This window comes from Fundulus heteroclitus, chromosome 12 (assembly GCF_011125445.2).
Source record: "Fundulus heteroclitus isolate FHET01 chromosome 12, MU-UCD_Fhet_4.1, whole genome shotgun sequence".
In the NCBI taxonomy this organism is placed as follows: Eukaryota; Metazoa; Chordata; class Actinopteri; order Cyprinodontiformes; family Fundulidae; genus Fundulus; species Fundulus heteroclitus.
The window spans coordinates 3,927,509-3,936,580 of record NC_046372.1 but is presented as its reverse complement, the minus strand read 5'-3'; positions in this window follow the sequence as shown (position 1 = coordinate 3,936,580).

The window sequence follows — 9,072 nt, the reverse complement described above, 5'->3', positions numbered from 1 at the left end:
GGAGCAGTTGGCAACACTCCTGCCTTGTAGCAAGAAAGTACAACTCTGCCGCTCATCCTAGAAATGAATTTTCTGTACAAATGACGCACTGGTCAAAGGGAAATGAAGAAGCTTTCCTGCTGGATGTTGTTGTTTTGACAATTGCAACAACAAAGATTGATTCTTACATCAAGAATATCCTGGGTTCAAATCCCAGCCTAGGCTCTTCCTGCCCTGCAGATGGCATTTACATGGTCTCCCCACGCATGCTTGGGTTTTCTCTGGGTTCTCCATCTTCTCCGTGTGTGTGTGTGTGTGTGTGTGTGTGTGTGTGTGTGTGTGTGTGTGTGTGTGTGTGTGTGTGTGTGTGTGTCTACATGGTTGTGTGTCTCTAGTTGCCCTGTGATGGATTGACAACCTGTCTCAGGTGTACCTCACTTCTCACCCAGTGACTGCTGGGGACAGGCAGCAGCCCCTGCAACCCTACAAGGATAAGACAATGGATGGAGGAACTGGTTGAACCTCTAGGGGAAAATTCTCCACTCCCCAGAGATTCTTTAAAACTGTTAATGAAGTCCCTGAGAAATGGTTGACACATTAAGGTCTTGCTAAGAGTGCTATCCGTGGAGGAACCTCCACTGCTTTGTGGGCCCAATGTCAAAAACACTAACCCCTACAATTTATGGGCAGTAACATCCTGAGGTAAAACTTTTAGTTATCAGGCTCCTCTCTTGTGGGACCAACTCCCAGTTTTGGTCTGTGAGGCAGACACCCTGTCTACTTTTAAGACTAAGCTTAAAACTTTAATTTATGATATATGCTAAGGGTGCTGGGGGACATCAGGATCTATTTTTCTCACTCTGCTGAATTCTCCTACTGTTCTCCAATTTGCATTAGTTGTTGTTACTTCAATTTTTAACTTTATGTTCTCTCTGTCTTTTTTCTCTTCATAATAGGTACACATGGTCTGGCGTTTTTTCAGCTGTGACATCATCCAGGGAAGACAGATAATCTGCTATTACCATATAACATAGGACAGATTCCTGGATCAATGTGTGCTTCTGTGTTTTTTTTTTTTTTTGTCTCTGCTCTGTCTTCTCTATGCCTGGTTCTGCTGGAGGTTTTCCTTCCTGTTAAAGGGGAGTTTTCCTCTCCACTGTCGCTTCATGCATGCTCAGTATGAGGGATTGCTGCAAATCCATGGACAATGCAGACGACTGGTCATTGTCGCTCTACGCTCTTTCATGAATGCTGCTTGTCAAGACTTGATGCAATCTGCTGGGTTTTCTTATATAGGAAACTTTTTGACCAATCTGAATGATTTGATATAATTGGACTTTGCAAAGTGCCGTGAGATGACATGTGTTGTGAATTGGCACTATATAAAAAATTGAATTGAAGTTTTATATTTCAGACACAGAAAATAAAAAAAATATAAATGCATATTCTAAGTTATTGAATATGACTGTATATGCATCATTAGTTGCAATTCAGAAAACAGGCTGACATGTACATGTATTGTTGCTGTTGGCAATAACAAATATTCCTCCCTATTTAATGCTTTCAAAGACTGAAGCTACATATTTGAAAATAGATGCATAATACAGCATCATGCTTATCACTGTCAGAAGTTCAAATATACATTTGATTTCTGCAGCTGATGCTGTGATACTATGATACTGATACTGAATATGAGATTCTGAGACCAGTGGTAATCCTGTATCTCCACTCCACCCATATCTCAAACAGTGATATCTCCCGAAAGGTCATTGGTTTTTCAGAGTGGAGATGATGGAACGGCTTGCCTGATGTCCTGACCTCAGACGCACTGAATACTTCTGAGATCAGTTTGGGCATGCGGTTCTTGTCAGAGTGCTCTTCATGCCAGAGTGGCCAATGCAACCACATTGGCTGACTTACAACAAATTATGATTGAGAAATGTGTCGCCATCCCAAAGCAGCATGAGGGGGCGGTGCCAGGCTGTTGTGGTTGCATATTGTTGATCCATGCACCAATGAAGTCCCAGTTTGATTAATAAATTACTCGACTACTACCATCTCTTGTCTCGTGTAAACTACGCCGATAAGAGTCGGCAGCAGAATAAAAAGAGAGGATTTGGAAACTCCAATGTCCAGCTCTGCTGCTCCATCGACAAAAGAATTTTCCTTACAAATACGGCACCGGCTAAAGCGAAACGAACAGGCTTTTATGCTGGATGTAGTTTTGTTTTTTTGTGGCAAGAAGGTCTTGGGTTCAAATGCCAGCCAATGGTTGCATGTTCTTCCTGTACATGTGTGGGCTCTCTCCGGGGACTCTGGCTTCCTCCCACAGTCTGAAACTTGACTGTCAGGTTAACTAGGCTCTACAAATTGCTCTTAGATATGAATGTGTGCATCCATTTTTGTTTGTTTCTATGTTACCCTGTGATGGACTAGAGACCTTAGCACCCCCCTTGAAGGTATCCTTGTCTCCAGTCCCTGGTTCTGTCCAGGACATCAGGCAGGATGGATGGATGTTACAGAGAATTGTTGTGCTTAGGTTATGCTGATGTTGCAGGATCACACTCAAGTGCGATCACACTTGGAGCACATTAATTCATAATGCACCAAACAGGGAACCCGATAGTTCAGTCGAACACAGTGTTGGGCTTAAAGGGTTTATTGAAACCAAAGAATAAATGAACAACAGAACGGCGATGGCAGGCAGGAGTCCAGGAGGAGCAGGAACAGGAAGACAGACCTAAGGCTGCTCTCAGCAGGGACGGTGGTGGAACAGGTAGAACAGAATCCAACACCAGAAACAGTCCAGGTCGTGACCAGAATCAGAACGCTGATGAGGTATCCAGTGAGGGCAAGGCGTGACAGGAAAACCCGCTAATGGGTGGTTTTTCTTTCTACTGTCGCTTCATGCTTGCTCAGTATGAGGGATTGCTGCAAAGCCATGTACAATGCAGACGACTCTCCCTGTGGCTCTACGCCACAGGGAGAGTGAATGCTGCTTGTCGGGACTTTGAAACAATCAACTAGTTCCCTTATATAGGAAATTTTTGACCAATCTGTATAACATGATTGAATTTGACTTTGTAAAGTGCCTCGAGATGACATGTTTCATGAATTGGCGCTATATAAATAAAATTTAATTGAATTGAACAAGCAGGCAAAGGGTCATGAACAGGCAATGCTGACAGAAACGCTGGATAACAACTCACACCAAGGCTTGAAGTCAATCTGGCACTGACAGGCTGTGACAGGCAGGTATATATAGGCAGAGTCCCAGGTGAAACAACTTGCAGGTAAATAAAACAGCTGCAGGTGAACCTGCTTACCAAATTAGCTGAGTGGAGCAGAGCAGGAGGTGGAAAACAGCCAAAAAATATAATCAAGAGGCAGGCTGCATGATCCTTCTGTCAATGCAATAAATATGATCATGTTTTCTTTGAGTGCCATCAACGCCACATTAAATGAACTGTCCACAAAACAGTCGGTGAAGAAGAAAGACACAAATTCAGATTTTATTACCGTTAAAACTGTCCCTGAGGAATAACACGTGAAACCTCAAAATAACTGTTGCTGTTTTCAGACAATCGTGGAGAAAGTGTATAGCTACGCTTCTTTTCTACTTTATAATGGGCAAAGCTGACGGGAATAAAAAAAAAAGTTTTTTCGCCCCAAGTTTCACTGGTAAACAAGGCGGAGGACGGCTTGGCTTTCAAATACTTCTGTCTCTTGCTGCTGAATGCAAGCTTTGTCCGTCTGTAGGCCGATATTGACACAGACATACCAACGTAAAGTCGAGTAAGCCGTGGCCTCCACTTCAGTCATCCTCCAGTGAAAACCAGCGGCACATTTAAAGTAGAAATATCAAAGGGCTACTGTCGCCTATTTCTCTGTGACCAACAGTCTGTTGGGTAGGATGCTTTAAAGATATCTGTGTATAAGCGGGTACTCTCGTTTAGGACGATTTGTCACCCAATAATCTCTTGACCCTTAGCAGGGGTCCTCAGCACTGTCATGTTATCCCAGCATCGTTCCTTAAATCAGCGAAGCTCTTGATGCCGAGCCCCTCATCGCAGCCAAGATCACAGCTGACTAAATGCTGTCATCGTGGAATGCGGCTGCTATTATGTGCCGCCGAGCGATTCATTCGACGCCTTTGTTGACTGATGGCTTTTTGTTTAGCAGCAATTTCCCAGAGATGTCTCAGCGAACGGCAAAAAAACTCTGTTCTGCGCGGGACACAAGCGAAAATCAGCGTAATTGCACTCATTAGAGACAGTTTCTTGCTGAATCGACCACATCTTCATATTTCACAACAAAGAGGGGGGGACAAGAGCATCTCATCTATTTACATGCTAGAGACCTAAATAGAGCCAGTAATAGTTTTCCATTCAGCTGCATGCAAATCAACCATATCAGGACTTAATTTAGCATCAAGTCAAGCACGCCCAGTCAAGAGTCCTCCCTTGGCACCGAGGGGTTCAGGTTTCCATTCAGGTCTTAAGGGTTGCGATACGCTGTGCGGCGGCTTCGCAGCTCCCCGTGTTTCCCAGGGGAGAACGAACTGCGTGAACCCCAACAAACCATCTTTGTCTACATCTGAGAACAGAGCGGTCACAAGTGTCAGCAAACACTCTTAGGGGCATTCCTGTGTGCATTCCAGCGTCTCAATGAAATAACAGGGTGAATCGTACGTATATGCCAAGAAAAAAAAAAAAAGAGCTCTGCAGACAACTTACAGCATCCAGCGAAACGGTTCAATGGAAGACCCCAGTGGGAAACTGCACCCAAGCTTTTTTTTCCTTTTTTTTTTTTTTTCTAAAACTGCTTAGCTAATTGTTTTGTTCAGTTTCTAATTCAGCATTAAAAGGGGGGAACCCATCAGGACGAGCATGATCAGACCAGCAAAGTCTCCTGTAATGCTTTTAGCCATTGCCCATCTGAATTTTTATCTATCTATCTATCTATCTATCTATCTATCTATCTATCTATATATATATATATATATATATATATATATATATATATATATATATATATATATATTAGTTTTGCGCCAATGCCATTTTTTGGCCCCGATACCGATACCCGATACCTGGCTGTGCAGTATCGGCCGATACCGATACCATACCATTACTTTGAAATGTATGTGTGTGTGTATATATGAAGAACAGCATACTACTTGGATGTAAAATAATTGCTATCATGGCTTTGTCAAGCTGCTACCTTATTAAAGCAGGAAAAAGACTAATACAAAATGAATCCAGTAGAACTAGTGAGTGTCGGGGGAGAGAAGGCTGCACTCAAGTGACATACAAACATCAAAATGGTATCTGTGACCTATTTGTTGGTACTTGCCGATACCGATACCACCATTTCATATATGTATATATATATATATATATATATATATATATATATATATATATATATATATATATATATTCCATTTTGTAACCTTATGCTTTATGGATTTGTACTGCTGCTGGCTTTGAATTCATCAACGCCGGGTAACCTTTGTAGCTTTCAGTAGCCTCAGGTCCTTCCCTTATACCCCACCACTCTGCTATCTGCAGCTTTGTAGGTGGGCTGCTTGCTTGGGACTGACCACTTAACTCCCTTTTGACTTTTAACCTCTTTTGCTGGAAGCTTCTACAATGAATCCATAATGGCACCTCTCAGTTCACTTCTTTCTTTTCCACAATGTGTCCTCCAATAAACTCTTTTTCTGTCTGAAAAATTTCCCAACTGTTTGACAGAAAATATATATATATATATATATATATATATATATATATATATATATATATATATATATATATATATATATATATTTACACATTAAGCCTTGGCCAGCCTGGGCTCGTGTTTTGTGAAACGACCTCATGTTTCTCGTGAGGAGTTGTTCTACACTGCCACCTGCTGGTCATTAGGGAGTCTTGCACCACTGAGACAAGTATATTTAATCAAAGGTTGGTTTGAATCGCAGTCTCTCAAGAGCTGCTCATCCCAGCTCAATGATTGCAGTCTTTAATTTAGAAACACAGACTGAGATTTGTAAATGTGTGATGATGAATGGTCTGTTTAATCCAGGGGCATCCAAAACATTTTGCCACACATTGTCCAGTGGAAAGAAGATGTGTTCTTCAGTAAAAAGCCAGAAACAATTTTATTGAAATGGTTTTATTTCTTTTCACATGCTGGACAGGACACTAAATACACAACATTTTAAAAGAACACAGTAGTCTGATTTCTGTACAAAAATTAGCTGTAAAACATTTTACTTGTGAATCTCTACAAATTGCAATATAAAAAAAAATCCAGAAAGTAAAACTCATATGTTGTATAGATTCATCACACAGAGGGAAATATTTCATTTTGATGATTATGACTTACAGATAATGAAAACCTAAAATTCCACGTCTCAGTAAATAAGAGACACGTTTGCCCTGTTTAAAAAAAAACTAATTAGGATATGTCGTAAATGCTTTTTGGTCTTAGTATTATGTTTGTCTGGATTTTTTAAATTAAAATAAAACAAAATGGTATGAATGGGTGTTTTTGAGTAAAGGTTGCTGAATGTTTCTGGTCCCTCTTGCTATCAAATAACAGTGAAAGCGACAAACCTGGTTAATAAAAGAGTGATGAATAGTTTGTGTTGTAGTTTGCATTTTCCATTTTAATTTGATTGGATTTTCTTTGTCAATGGGTAAAAATGTTACCCTAATTGTTAAGCACAACACAATCAACAGCCTGGACAAGTGAACTAAATCTGCGCCATTCTTGAATTTTGGTCAATGGCTGCTCAAAATAACTCTGGGGGCTAAATATGGCCCCTCTGAAGAAAAAGCTTTAGTTTTGTTACAGCTGTTCTGCATGACTCTGGTTCTCTTTGCAGAGGCTGGATTAAACCGTTTCATGCAGGTCGGAAAAGGAGGACCAAATTAATGCATTTAAGTTTTTCTTTTTTACTCTTTATGATTGGGGTGATAAAATAAGCAGTGATGAAAAACTTGAAACAACACTTAAAACCATGCACTAAACTATTAGTGTAGGTACAGGGGATCAAACATAAAGTAGGCTTCTTGAACTTTATCCCATTTGTCACATTGAAGTTCAGATTTTTATTTGTAAAAACATCCTTTGCCCTATGTTATGTAAATAACATTCATTTGGTCTGTCATATATACAAATCCCCTGAAATCCTTTAAAAGTTAGTGACTGCAATGGACCAATTGTAAAGAAATTAGGAAACTGTATGAAATATAGTTCTTTAGGGGAAAAAACGGCTGTATTGAGTTATATCTCTGGCAAACAAAGTGATTTATATAAAGTGATGCATGAGGTCTTGTGATGAATCAGAATCAGTATACCACGCTGTGACACCATATGGTGCAATGATTTTCAAACATTTATGTCCAGAAATGTCTCATTTGTCAACCTGACTTTTGCAAAAAATGTGTACGCACTGAAGGCTTTTTTTTTCCCCTTTTTCAGAATTAAATCATTAATGGGTTCTGTGTCATAAGCTGCCGATAAAAAGTAAAAGGCAAAACAAAGCTATTTTACAAAATCAAATAGTTCAAACTGGATAATGTTCACGTCTTTTTTAACCAACATAAAGTCAGATTAGAAATTACTCTTAGGATCATGAAAATAATTTTGCTAAATGTTAAACAAAATGTACACATTTCTACAAAATTCAACGTTAATATAAAACTCTATATAGCATAATAGTCTTCTAAAAATGCTCAACGTGGATCAAATATTTTGGGTTTCTGTCTACAAGCTTTTTACAATATTTTGCTGCAGTTTTGGGCCATTTTACCGCCAGAGCTGCTGCCAATCAGACTTGGAGGCCGACTTGGTCACATGAACCTTTTCAGCTCTGAAATGGACACTCAGGAACATAGACTTCATTGTCCTTGAGCCATTTTTTTACTTCCTCTCTCTGTATGCTGAATCATTGCCGATTTCAACCACTAACTACGTAGTCTGCTTTATTTAACCTGTATTTATGCAGATTGTCTCGTTAAGATCCAAGATCTCATTGAAAAGACAGACCTGTTTTGATCAAACATTTCCATAACAATACAAATAACCAAAACTTTCAATTGAAATCCAATACGCTTATAAAATCCGACCACACTGAATCAACAAGACTCCGTAACACAAGGATAAATATGGCGGGAACAATCCAAGTTTAGCTTCATAGATGAAAAAGTACTAACAAACGATTGATTGATAATGACCGCCAGCTGATGTGAGAATATAAAGTACAGCGGTGAGATTTATACCCCACTGAACAGTAATGCTCCATGATAGCATCCAGCATATGCAGAGGTGGCAGATGTATTCATCACAGGTGTCCAACAGGCAGCGAGGTCACTGAGACGAGACGCTTCCTTACACAGACTTAAAATATTTCTGAACAAAACTCCTAACTTGACCTTTAACTTCTTTACATTTTCAATGTGACTTAAATGAAAGCTTATGGTCAACTCCTATGCCAAGGTACTTGGAAGTCACCAACTGTTGGTATATCAGTCATTTTCATGGACTTTATGGCCCTTTATATTGTCGGAGGCTGATGCAGACATTTGTTCCGGACAAACGGCGCTCGTCTCGCTCCTAAACGGCACAACATTTAAAACGTGATTCAATAAAAGCAGAACAAATCAGACCAACGGAGGAACCAGACCAGTGATCCCTTCCATTGAGGAGAATCGACAATGGATCTTCACATCGAGACAATGGGTAGTTTTATTGCAATTGAAAGGTTGTGGGTTCGATTCCAGCTTCCACTTGTCACATGCCGATGTACCCCTGGGCAGGGTACTGAACCCCAAGTTGCCTACCAATCTGCGTATCGGTGTATGAACGTGTGAGTGTTAGCGAGTGCAATTGGATTAATGTGGCTCTAGTGTGAGGCGCTTTGAATGTTCAGACTGGAAAAGTTCAGACCATTCACCATAAAAATCTCGGAACACCTTTGAATTTTTCCATCATATTGAAGCAGTAGGTTTAGGTGTCATCAAAACCAAAAAAACAAAAACATAAAAACCACCAAAACATGGGCCAATTATCCGTTTAGAA